Source organism: Mustela putorius, unplaced genomic scaffold (genome assembly GCF_011764305.1).
Source record: "Mustela putorius furo isolate JIRA1106 unplaced genomic scaffold, ASM1176430v1.1 tig00003913_pilon_pilon_pilon, whole genome shotgun sequence".
NCBI classification, from domain to species: Eukaryota; Metazoa; Chordata; class Mammalia; order Carnivora; family Mustelidae; genus Mustela; species Mustela putorius.
In genome coordinates this window covers 5,052,380-5,066,224 of record NW_025422060.1, presented here as the reverse complement: position 1 = coordinate 5,066,224, position 13,845 = coordinate 5,052,380, and the positions used below count along the sequence as shown (strand labels likewise).

The 13,845-nt window shown below is 38.6% G+C and overlaps 1 pseudogene; it reads left to right on the top strand.

The window, feature by feature from the left end:
• The first annotated feature begins 1,331 nt into the window (after positions 1-1,331).
• On the top strand, positions 1,332-2,048 carry LOC101674704 (annotated as a pseudogene).
• Positions 2,049-13,845: the final 11,797 nt, after the last annotated feature.

Below are 13,845 nucleotides of genomic sequence, written 5' to 3'. Positions count from 1 at the left end.
ATTCTAAATGTAGTGGTTTTAATTTGCATTTTCTCAATGACTGATGATGTTAAGCAAGTGCTTACTTGCCATCCATGTATCTTCTTTGGTGAAGCGTCTGTTCAAATCTTTTGCTCATTTCTTTTTTTAAAGATTTATTTATTTATTTATTTGAGAGAGAGAGAGAGAGAGAGAGAATGTGCCTGCATAAGCCAGGGGAGGGGCAGAGAGAGAAAGGGAAAGAAAGAATCCTAAGCAGACGCCATGCTGGGTAAGGAGTCCAATGGAGGGCTAGATCCCATGACCCCCAGATCATTACCTGATTTTTAAAAAATATTATTTTATTTTATTTTTTATTTTTTTATTTTCAGCATAACAGTATTCCTTGTTTTTGCACCACACCCAGTGCTCCATGCAATCCATGCCCTCTCTAATACCCACCACCTGGTTCCCCCAACCTCCCACCCTCATTACCTGATCTTTTGATCATTTTTTAGTGGATTGCCTGTTTCTCATTATTGAGTTCTGAGAGTTTTAATATATTTTGAATAAGTCCGTCATTAGATATGTGGTTTGCAAATATTTTTTCTTGGTCTGTTTAGTTTTTCATTTTTGGACAGTATATTTCCAAGAGCAGGTTTAAATTTTGATGAAGTCTAGTTTATTAATTTTTTGTTTTATGAATCATACTTTTGGAGTAGTATCTAAATCTTTGCGTAACCCAAAGTTACATAGGTTTTTCTTCCATGATCTATTCTAGAAGTTTTATAGTTTTAAGTTTTAGATTTTAGTTCTATGATCTACTTTAAGGTATTTTTATATGATAGGGATCTGGATCAAAGTTCTCTTTTTGCATATGAATGTCAAATTTTAAGTATAACTTGTTGAAAAGATTACCCTTTATATAATGAGCTGATTTATTCATCATTATGAAATAATACTTCTTAACTCTGGTAATATTCTTTGGTTTAAACCCTGTTTTAACTAAGAGTAATATAACCACCACACCTTTCATTTGGTTTAATGTTGGGATGGTCTATCATTCTATTCTTTAGCTATTCATCTTTTTAAAAATTTTAACTATTTTTTAAAAAGATTTTTTTAAAAAAATTTATTTGAGAGAGAGAATGAGTGGGGTGGAGAGGGGCAGAGGGAGAAATAGACTCCGTGCTGAGCAGGGAGCCCAATATGGGGCTCCATCCCAGGACCCTGAGTTCATGACCAAATGCAGCTGCTTAATCAACTGAACCACCCAGGCATCCCATCTTTTACTATTTATGTAGTTGTGCCTTTATATTTAAAATGAGTTCCCTTCATCTCTTTTCTGGATGGAACCTGAAAAGACTGCAGATAAGGAGAAAAATAAGGTTTCTGTTATGCCAGAAACCCTTAAGAGAAAGCGAAGGAATTTTGTAGAATTGATTACTAAATGTCTGAGAAAAAGGATTGCCCACAAGATGCTTTGAAAGGCAAAGAGGAAGCTTATCTATGAAAAAGCTAAGCATTATCACAAGGGATATAGGCATATGTACAGAACTGAGATTTGGATGGCTAGGATGTCAAGAAAAGTTGACAACTTCTAGGTACCTGCAGAACCCAAACTGGCACATATCACTGGGATCAGAGGTTTCAGTGGTGTGAACCCAGAGGTTCAAAAGGTGTTGCAATTTCTTCGTGTTCACCAAATCTTCAATGGCATCTTTTTAAGCTCAACAAAGCTTCAGTTAACATGCTAAGGACTGTGGAACCATATATAGCATACATATATCCAAACCTGATGCTGGTGAATCAATTGATCTACAAGCACAGTTACTACAAAATCAATAAGAAGCAGATTGCCCTGACACAGAACACACTGATTTCTCAATCTCTTGGTAAATATGGCATAATCTGCATGGAGCATCTGATTCACGAGGCCTGTACTGTTGGAAAATGTTTCAAGGAAGCAAACAACTTTTTATGGCCCTTCAAGAGGGAGAATGAAGAAAAAGACCACCCATTTTGTAGAAGGAGAAAATGTGGACCACAGGAAAGACCAGATCAGTAGGCTTATTAGAAGGTTGAACTAAGTTATCTACCATGATTATTTTTGCAATCTGGTCAGTTAATAAATGGCTACTTTCAAATTGAAAACAAAAATTAAGTGAGTTTCCTTTAGTCAGCATATAATTGGACTTTGCTTTCGTATTTAATCTGTTATTTCCACTTTTTAATGGAAATGTTTAGAACATTTATATTTAATGGGATCATCTATCATAGTACTACCCATTTTCTAATTATCTTATCTTTTCTTTGTTCCCCTCATCTCCTTTTCCTGACATATTTTTAACTGAGTATTTTAAAAAATTTCATTTTATCTCCCCTGTTGGCACATTAGCTATAAATCTTTGTTGTGTTATTTTAGTGGATGTTTTAGCATTTATAATATATACCCTTAATGCAACATTGTCTACTGTCCTGTGGTGTTATACCACTACATGTAGAGTAAGAGAATATAATACACACACACACACACACACACACACACACACAGATATTCTCCTGTTGGATAGTCTCTGGCTGGTGCCTGGTGGGGAGGGGCCTCCACCTTTATCCTCCAGTAGGGTTGGGGCTAGACACTGTGCTTCATGGTCAATTGCAGTTACTGTCTGTGCTCACTCATTGGTAGGCCTGAGAGTATGCTCTATGATTAGGCAGGGTCACTAACTAAACTCCCTGTCTGGACCAGGTGTTAGGCTGTGTTCAGCAATCAGTTAAGGCCATAGGCTAGACTTCTTGGCTGGGCTCTGAGGATGCTGGCTGGCTTGGCTGGCCACTGGTTATGTGGGGCCAGGGGCTGTATTTATCAGTTGAGCAGGGCTCAACAGTAGCAGGGCTACTGTTTTGGCTCCTTTTGGAAGCAGGGCTATAGGATGAGCTTTCTGTTTGCCTGGCTTAACTGGCCAGGCTTTCTGTTAGACAAGCTGTGGATTTGGTCCCTGCATAGGTGGGGCTGTAGAACAGACTCCATGGTTGAATCAGATAGAACTGCACACTGAGCACCCTGGCCAGATGGAGCCTCCAGCTCAGGTCTGCAGATGAGCAGAACTGCTGGCTGGGATCTCAGCTCTGTGCTGCTCCAAGTAGGAATGCAGGAATGCTATCCACCAAGATCTTAGCACTGGTTGCTGTAGGCCTTGCCCCCATTCTCTATCTTAATCTGATCCCAGTGGGCTGAACTCTGCAGATTTTCCGTGAAACAAGACCTGAGGTACCTCTGAACAAGTGTTCTGTAACATTGGGAGAGATGGATGTCCAATAACAAAGCAGAATGTGGGGAGGTAATCAATTTTACCTGATGAGGGGGAAAGGAGGGGTTCAGTAAAATGACATGTGTTAAGTCTTAAGGAATTTGTATGGAGGACCATAGCAATGGAAACTTGCCAGGGAGATTGACATGTGTGTGAAAGAGATGTGGAACAACATAGTTTAATACCTACAAAAAGTTCACAATGGTCCAAGTATAGATTTAAGGCAGATACCTGGGAAGTTAAGGTCACATGTAATTAGGGACAGATGAGGACATCAGATTACCATGCAACACATTTAAATTTAATCACTTCTGCAATAGGAAGGTGAAAATGGCTTTACCAAGGAAAGTAATGTGATATGATTTGCATTTTAAGAAAAGCACCCTGGAGGAAGTGACTAGAAGTGTGCCAGTGGGGTGTGTGTGTGTGTGTGTGTGTGTGTGTAAAGGGATTTAAATACAGATTAGTAAGATAAATTATTAGTATCTTAAGATAAAAGATGTCAGATATGGTGATAATCTGAGTTAAGCAATCCCCGTGGGGTTGAAGAAAAGGGATTAAAAGGCAGAACCACAAGGACTTGGTTAAGATTGCTTATAGAATATAAGGAAATAGGAAGATTCCTGGGGTTTGACCTGATTGACTAGATGAGTTTGGCAGAAGGAGGAGGTGATTTAGATTTAAGTGTATGTAGATGGAGATGTCTAATGGACAATTGTATGTGTAAGTCTTTAATTCATGATGCATCGTTAAGATAGAGATACAGATTTGTTACTATTAGAGTCTAGTTAAAGCTATAGGACATATGAAAATGAGATAACCGTAAGGAAATGAGATGAGTGAGAAGAGGGTGGAAGAAAAAATACTAGAAATTTCACTGATATTTAACGAGTAGAATGAGGAAGTGGGACAAATGAAAAGGAAGCACAGTAAATAAAAGAAGGCACAACCGTAGAAGAGGGAAAAAGAAGGAAACATTTTTTGTTGTTGTTGTTTTCTTACAGATTTATTTATTCTAGAGAAAGGCAGAAGGGCAGAGGGAGAGGGAGAGAGGTCTAAGTCCACTCAGTGCTGGGCACAGAGCCCTACATGGGGCTCAATCTCACCACCCTGAGGTTACACCTGAGTGGAAAGCAAGAGTCAGAGGCTCAACTGACTGTACCACCCAGGCGCCCTTAGAAATTAAGGAAAGAGAAAGCTTTAGAAGGGGAGGAATGATTTGAGTATGGTTCAGTTAGTTCAAGTATGCTAAATAAAAAACATCCATTGGATTTTGTGAATTGGAGATTATTGGAGACGGTAAGCAGTTTAGTGGGGTGGGTAGAAGCTGGATTATAGTGAGTTAAAATTATAATGGGAAAAGGAAGTAGAGATGTTAGACATAGCTTATTTTTTGGTTCATGAAATGAAAAAAAAGACAGATAAAATATTAACTAGAGGAAAAGAGAAGCTGGAAAGGAAGGGGTGTGTTTAGGTAAGAAATTCCCTGAAGAGACAACAATTTAATGGGCAAATTATAGGTTTCTGGGTTAGAGAGTCAGAAATAATTGGGCTGAAATATTGCTATGCCACTTACTGCTTAAATAATCTTAGGTGAATTATAAAACCTTTCATGGCACAGTTTTCTTATTTGTAAGATGGGGACAATAATAATATATACCTTATAGGTACATCGAGATCCTGGTTTTGTGGAATTCTGAAGTTCATACAACTTGAGGGGGCTTTTTTAAGAAAAGAAACACAAAATTAAAAATATAAAATTAGATATGCTTTGGATATGACTTGTGCCATTGAATGCTTTGAAGTTTAAGATTTAAATTTAAGACATCTCAGTAAATCTGCCACTACTCATAAAATTCAATCTCAGAGGATTCGTGCTGTAATGAAGTAGACCATAGCTTAATGTCTGGCACATAGAAAAGGCTCAATAAATGTGGTTATTATTTGAACTTGTTTATAGACTGATGGGTAGAGGCTGTTGAGAGGGGGCATAAAGACATAAGACAGAGATCCCTGATAGAGTAAGACCCAGGTAAAAATAGGGACTGGTGAAGAGAATGAGTTTTCAGAAAATAGAAAACTTTTCCCTCGTTTGAGGAAAAGGAGATTATGAGTACACACAAAGTTTTTAGGTGTATGAGAACTCTGAATTCAAGAAATTCAAGTTTGAATTCTGTTTAATCAAAAATTGAGGCAAAATCACCCATTGTGTATAGAAGAACCCAGGCTGATACACTGCTTTCAAGAACACCTGTATTCTTGCTGCCATAACAATTTACCACAAATCTAGTAGCTTAGGAAAACACAAATTTACTATTTTTATAATCTGCAGGTCGGAAGCCCAAAATGGATCTGCATGGCTCTGTTCCTTTTGGAGGCTCTGATGGAGAATCTGTTTATTTATCCACCTTCTAAAGGTTGTCTGCAGAGCTGGGCTCATGGCTGGATCACTTGACCTTTTTTTTCCTTCATCACATCACCTTTTCTGATGCTGACCCACCAGACTCCCTTTTATAAGGATCCTTATGATTACATTGGACCCTCCTGGATAATCAAAGATAATTTCCCTATCTCAAGGTTTTTGACTTAAACACTTCTGCAAAATCCCTTTGCCATTCACCAGGTTCCATGGATTAGGACATGGACATCTTGGGGGAGTGGTAGTTTATTCAACCCACCATAGCATCTAACTGAACCATAAATTGATATTGATTATTGATCCCCTAAAAATATAACCCAACATAATGGTTTGTTGATAAACTTTTCACTTGTGTTCTTGTGTTAGAGGATAGTTCTCCTACAGCTCATTCTTTGTTATAATTTTCAAAACCGTAGTTATGGCCTAGATAATTTTATTTAATCCCTAGGGTAGAACTCTGTTTTCAGAAGAAACACCACAAGCATCTAACACCACAAATAATGCATAAGTCTCCTCAAAGAAGGAAATGGTTCCAGACAACTCTAGAAAATAGTTAATAAAAATGATTAAGGGGCGCCTGGGTGGCTCAGTGGGTTAAAATTCTCTGCCTTCGGCTCAGGTCATGGTCCCAGGGTCCTGGAATCGAGCCCCCCATCGGACTCTGCTCGGCAGGGAGCCTGCTTTCCCTCTCTGCCTGCCTCTCTGCCTATTTGTGATCTCTGTCTGTTAAATAAATATAAAAAAATCTTAAAAAATGATTAAAAGACTCATATCTATGACTTATAAAAAAATTAATTCGTAGAAAGGAAGATGAGTGGGTCGAGGCCACTCATCTGGTAGAGACCAGCGGGTATATTGAAAGTTGAAATTTATTCTCCCCCTCACCCCAAAATAAGTTTATTGACGTACAAAGAGTGAGTCAAAGAAAAATAGAAATAGCTGTACTGGGCCCCAGCAAAGTCTCCTGGGGCCTTCCAGCAGGTGCCTCCTTCCGCCCGCCCCCAGCTGAGGACCTGTGGCCTGCCTGCTAGCAGGCGGCTCGCACAAGCCCGCCCCCCAGCTCCCGGGCCCTCTGCAGGTGGGACTCAGCAGGAAGCTGGGTCCCCACGGAGCTGCTCTGGGGACTGGCGACAGGCACCGTGGCGCCGCCTCTTGTAGCAGGGCGAGGAGCGGTGGGGGTCGGAGCCCTGCCTGCGGCGCCAGGGAAACCGCCCTGCTCCTTTACTCTCGTCTTTCCAGCGTTTCCAGTGGCTCTCGGGGCCGGCTCCGCCTTCTTCTGGCGGACGGCTCTCCGCGCGGCGGGGCGCCAGCTGGGCGGCCTCCCTGTCTTCTCGGAATAACGCCCCCCGCCCCCCGCCCCGGGCCAGCGGAGCCCCTGGAGCCCCCAGGCCCAGGATCCGGTCCAGTGCCTTCTGCACGCGGACCCTCCCTCCCTCCCTGGCGGCGCCGCGAGCCCCCGCGACGCGCCTGCCCCGCGGCCGCCAGCTCCCCCTCGCGGCTCAGACCCGCGCCGAGGCCGGGCCCCGGTGGACTGTCGTCTTTCTCCTTTCCTCGGGCTGTCCTTACGCTTTCACCCAGTCCCTAGGCCCCACTGAATTCCGTGTGTCCAATATCTTTCTTTCTTTCGACCCCACCCCCATCTCTGCGGTGCCTCCACCGGCCGCATTCTGATGGATTTCTCTGCCTCCCTTTTGGTACCGTTGGTGACTCCTTTCTCCACGGTCGTCTGATGCGGTGTTTCAGAAACGGCCTGGAAATCTGAGCCTGGGGCGCTCCTGCTTGAAAACTGCAGAAGACCTCTCACTGGCTCTTGGATTAAGTTCTTCCTTTCTTAACAGGGATAATCAGAAATTTCACGAGTAGGTCCTGGGCTCGCTCTCTAAACTAACTTCTTGCCACTCAACCCCCACCCACGACATTCCAACCGCTTCCACTTTGCACAGGATAATTCTTTCTGCCCTGAACATTCTCATTTTGGTCTCTTTCCGTCTCCTTCCCCCGCACTCCCTCCTACTCTCTGGCTACCCTGAGTCAACACTTCAGTTCTAATGGAACCATCTCTTCTAGAAAGGCCCATCTTCTTTCTTACAGCTGTTTGTACTCTTTGAGTCAATTTTAGATTAGGTTAAATTAGGTTTTCTTGCAATTTCCTCTTCATTGTACCTCATATTTCCCTCGTTTTAACATTTATTGTATTTCATATAACTACTTACTATTTTTTTTACTTCTAAATAGACTGTGAACTCTAGGAGGGCACTTGGCTGTGTATTCTCTGGCTACCAAGTCTAAATACCCAACACAGCGCTCTTTGCTTAGTGACCTTAAATATTTGCTGAATAAAATATAAAAAATTGACTTTTGAAAATTATAAAAAATTTTGGCAATATTACCTACCATTCAAGTTATCAGAGTCTTATATTTAATAAACTGTATATTATAAATGTAATGGATTTTTGATGATTATATTCCTCTATTTTTGGTTGTACAGGTAATAGAAATAAATTACTGCATTTTTGTGAAATACACGGTTATGCATGAATACAGAATAATTCTCAAAGTTCATCTTCATTTTCTACTTTATATACATATTTTGATTTGTATGTTTTGAGTTCTTTTTCAGTGCATTAGCACACATTTCTTAAACAAATGAATAATACTTCATGCATAAACTTTAAATGAACATGTCTTAGTAATTGTTCCACAATGATGCACAAAGTTCTAACTATATGCACTTGCATATCATTACTAGTATTTTTATTATGTAATATATCCCAATTTATTAAACTAACCTCTGTATTGACAGACATTTGTATTTTTAAAAAATTTTTAGTATTATAGATAATGCTGCATTAAACATCCTTATTAGAATATCTTTATGCTCATGTTTGGACATTTCTACAGGATAGATTTATGAATGTAAAATTACTTGGTCAAAGAATATATAAAATTTTAACTCTTGAAAAATAATGTTGAATTGCTTTACAAAAGGATTTTGTTCATTGATTTTCTCATGAAGTGTGCATAAGATTGTTCCTTTCCCAAGTCCTTGTGAACAGTAGATATAACCAATATTTTTAATTTTTTCGAGTTTGGCTTATATCTCACTTTTATTTTAGGTTGCATTTTTACAATTGCTGGAAAAGTCAAATACATTTTTCTTATGTTTAATGCCCATTTAAATTTCCTTTGTGAACTATATATTCAATGTTCATTTTTCTATTGAGTTGTCTTTTTAGAAGTTCTTTGTATATTCTTTTTCAGTTACCTATGTTGCAAATATACCTTTTAATTTTTACTTATGATATCATGCAATAAATAGAAATTTTAAAGTCATGTAATCAGATCTTTCCACTTTTTCCTTGGTGAGTTTTGAGCTTTGATTGTTGTTTTGTAAAGCCATTCTTACCCCAAGTTATAAAAATTTATGTTACTTTTCCTTTAATACTTTGTAGTTACTTAGTATTTGATATTTTAATCCATTAGAACTTTTTATATGGTATGTGCTAGGAAAACAATGTAATTTGTTCCCCAAATGGTGGATGTATGTTCAAACCATTTTATTGAATTGCATATTCTTTCACCAGTGATTCAAAATATTGTATTTTTACAACCAGAAATTTCTGTATATGTGGATCTATTTCTGGGCTTTATATTCACTTTCCCTATTTATTTGTTAATGTCTTTTTCAAATGTTCCCACTTAAATCACTATTTATTTTGTATCTTTTGATTTCATGATTTGATGAAGCAAATCTCCCTGTCATTGTTCTTCCTCTCATCCATATATATTTAGAATTAGTCCTCCAAATTTCCTAAAAATGGTATTGGAGTTGTTGCTTGGTATTACACTGAATTTAAAGATTAATATCTGTAGAATAGACATATTGACAGTATTGACTTAATCTCTCAACCTGTTTAATAGTCTATGAAATAGAAATAACTTCATGTGTTATTATTTTTTTCCAAGATTTTATTTAATTATTTGACAGAGAGAGAGAGAGAGAGAACACAAGGCAGAGGGAGATGCAGGCTCCCCACCAAGCAGGGAGCCAGATGCAGGGCTGGATCCCAGGACTCTGAGCCACCCAGGTGCCCACTTCATGTATTATTTTAAGGTATAATATGATGTAATCCTATGCAGTGCTAGAACCAGAGCCTGCTACATTGAAAACACTCCATAAATGTTCATAATATATTCTATTATATATTATTAAATAAAATATTCTAATTACCTTTATTATTAAGAACATGGCATGTCTCTCTTTTTTTTTTTTTTTTTATAGGGAAATGTATTTTTTTTTTTTTTAATTTTTTATTTTTTATAAACATATATTTTTTATTTAGGTCTTTTTTCTCCCTTGGTGTTATTCTCCAAGGAGTTATAGTTTGTTTGTTCGGTATAGAATTTGCACATTTTTAGTGTTTGTTTTTAGGTATTTTATGGTGTAGTTAATACTGTGAATGAGATTTTCTTTCCTGAGTTATGTTTTCTTTCTTGTTTACTTACTTTTTTTCAGGTATATTTTAAATGCAATAAAGTGCATGGATAGGAAGCATTTAGTTCAAAATTTGATATATGAATACATCCATATAAACATCATCAAAATTAAGATACACAACTTTTCTATTACCCTTGGAAATTATACTGTGCTTCTTTTCAGTGAATATTCCCCTTCCCACAAATATAATTTTGATTTTTATCAAATCTCTTGCTGCATTAATGATTACCCTAAACCTTGTGGCTCAAAATAGCAAGAAATTTTTATTCTCTCTTCTAAGTTTTGTGGGTCAGGAATTTGGCACTTCATCATTTAGGTGGTTTCACTCAGAGTCTTTCATGACACTGCGTCCCATGTCAGCAAGGCTCAGGATTGCAGGGAGCTGAATATCTGAATAGGACTGAAGTCTCATATTCCAAGGTGGCTTATTCTCAGGGCCAGCGGGTTCCTTGTGATATGGTGGCTGGCTTCCCATGGTGAGCAATTCAAGTGAGGCTGAGACAGAAACTACAATGTATTTTATGACTTAACTCTGGAAGTCACACACTGTCACTTCTATGATATTGTATCAGTCACTTGGCCAGACATGGATCAGTGTAGGAGGAGACTATACAAGGATATGAAAATGAGGAGATAAGGATCGTTGAGGGCATCTTGGAGGTTGACTAATATATATGACTATATATTCATTTTACAGTTTTTGAAATTCATATAAAGAGAATCATGCAGTATACGCACTTTAGTATTTGCCTTCTTTTGCTTAACATAATGTCTGTGAGATTTAGGTCCTGGTGTGTGGTGGTGATGGTTATTTATGTTGCTGAATAGTATTCCATCATATGAAAGTGACACAGTTTGGTTACTTGTCATCCTATTGTTGTTGTTGTTTTAACTGGTCATCCTGTTGATGGACATTTGTATGGTTCCAGTTTGGTACTATTATGATTAAACATTCCATGCCCATGTCTTTTTTGGGTACATGTTTCATTACCTAGGAATGGATTGGCTCAGTCAGAGGGAAGATTATATTTAACTCATAAGGAATGACCAAAATATTCTCTAAAATTGTGGTGTATTTCACACACTCATGAGCCACGTATGAGAATTCCAGTTGTTCCATATTCTTGGAACATTTTGTTCTCAGTGATATTTAGCTATTCTAGTGGTTATGTAGTGGTATTTCATTGTGTTTTAATTTGCATTGTCTTAATGAGAAATAATGTTATTGATGCTATGTATTCCTTTATGAAATGCCTGTTCAAATCTTTTTGTTATTGCTATGTAGGGATCATTTAAAATATTTTCTTTTTAATCAGCTTTATCGAAGTATATTTTACAAAAAATAAATTGCAGCTACCTTAAGAGCTCAGTTTGATGAGTTTGGACAAATGTACATAACTGTGTAACCACTACCCCAATGAAGATATAGAACACCCTAGAAAATAGTCTGGCTGCTTCTGATAAAAGTAAACACACCCCTACCATATGGCCCAGCCACTTTAGCCCCAAACATTCATTCACTGAATAATTTTAAGCAAAGCATCCATACATGGAGGATTATTTTTGTATTTTATATTTAAAATTTTACATATAGTAAAATTGACTTCTTTGATGTACATTTCTGTGAATTTTAACACATGCATGGATATAACCACTGTGAATATAGATACAGAATAGTTTCATAATGCCAAAATACTCGCTCATGCTATCCTTTTATGATCCTATAATCCCCCATCTCTAATCCCTAGAAATTGATGATTTGTTCTCCCTTACTACAGTTTTTGTCTTTCTTGAGAATGTCATATAAATGGAATGATACAGTGTGTACCCTTTTGAGATTGGGTTCTTTCACTGAGCATAATGCTTTTGAGACTCACCAAATTGTTTTTTGTATCAATAGTTCCCTTCTTTTTATTGCTGAACAGCATTACATTGTAACAATATACCATAGCTTGTTTAAGTATTCATCTTTTGAGAAATAATTTACTTTTAGATTTGGAAGAAGTACAGTTTCTCAGTTTCTTTTTTTATGGTTAGTACTTGTCTCAGTACTAGTCAACTTATATTATAGTTGTGTCTTGTCTAGGACAACCTTGCTTGTATGAAGGTCATGAATATGTTCTTTCATGTTTTTTTCTAGCTTTACAGTTTTTGTTTTTATGTTTAGGTCTTTGTTGATTTGGGCTTTCCAGGAAGCAGATACCAAGATGAGTTATAAGTGAAAGTTATTTATTGGAGGTTACATTGGTGAACGTTAAAAGGGAGAAGGAGCATGAGGGGCAGAGAAAGCTTTCAGATGATGATGCTGATCTGATACCCATGAAAAGTGAGGGAGAAGGAAGGAGGATTGAGTAGAAAGAGCATCAGACTGTGGCATAGCCGTGAGAAAGTTCTAGAAAGCCCAGGGGAGATTGCAAGGACAAAGAATGCCCATGGAGCAGTCCCACATTGACCAAATTACCAAGTCTTTATATCATTGTGTGCTCAGTCAGACATGGGCTAGGAAATGTTCAGGGGGCAGGTGGACTCAGCTCTAAGGCTGAGACAGAGCCTGAAGTCTGCCACAGCCGGAGGCTTTCAGCAACACATACTCTTTGCTTCAGGTTTTCTCTTGAAGGGAGATGTGATTGGCACAAGTGAGATCTTCATGGGTGCCACAGTCCATGCTTTGCTTCACATGTATTTCTCCTTACCCATTCAGGCACAGCTCCTCCCCAGGTTCTATGGACCTTTCTTCCTGAGAATAAACTTAAAAGAGGGAGGTTTATGGACCAAATTAGTCTTCATTGCTGCAGTTAGTTTTGGGGCTGAATTGCTTCTTCACTATCCCATTTCCTTCTCCACTATCCATTCTAAATTTCCTTGTCTTACAGCTATCCCCTCTCCTTAGTCATGACAGCTTACCTGGTGGTGTGACCCAAAGTCTTGAGTGGTCTTGATCCCTAGACCCCACAATTCTTAGGCTACGTTTGCTGCATATGCTCATTCACAGCTGTAATTGGGAAAGGGAGTACCAAGAGGCACTCAGGTTGATCATCCGAATTTCATATATTCCTCCCTGCTACCATTGTGTAACATTAGTCCTAGGTTACCCTGATGATCAGTATTATTTATGCCTGCTGGTGTAGTGAGTCCTCCTCCAGCCTCCTGGTTCCTGGATACAAGGATCCTGGGATGTCTAGATGGCAGCTGTGGAAGTTCTAGTTGTAGTTCAATGGGAAGCTTGCTGTTTCCTTTGGGGATTTAGACTTTTAAGTTTTTGAAGTCCAGAGTTGCAGGAAGAAAAGCACATATTTCCTTAATGGTTATTGGGAATGATGCTAACTGGGGTATCTCCTACTTTCATCCCTTGGTTCCAGACCCATGTATTTCACTGGTTCTTCCAGAGTGGAAGGGGCACAATTTAATCAACCTGCCACCAAATGGCCAGGTGGTCTCCTCAAGGAATAGTATCACACTAGGTTATTGGCCTCTGTTGCTGTCATGATGGACATTCAGAGGCTACAATAGCTTGACTGGCCTTAGTAAGAGAAAATACATGATTTTGGGTGGAGGTGTAGCCTCCATCTCTCCTACTGTGACCCCTTCTGCCAGGCATGGTATGAATGAGAACAAAAGTTGTCTAACATCAATTAGCTATATCCTTTTCTGTACTAAGT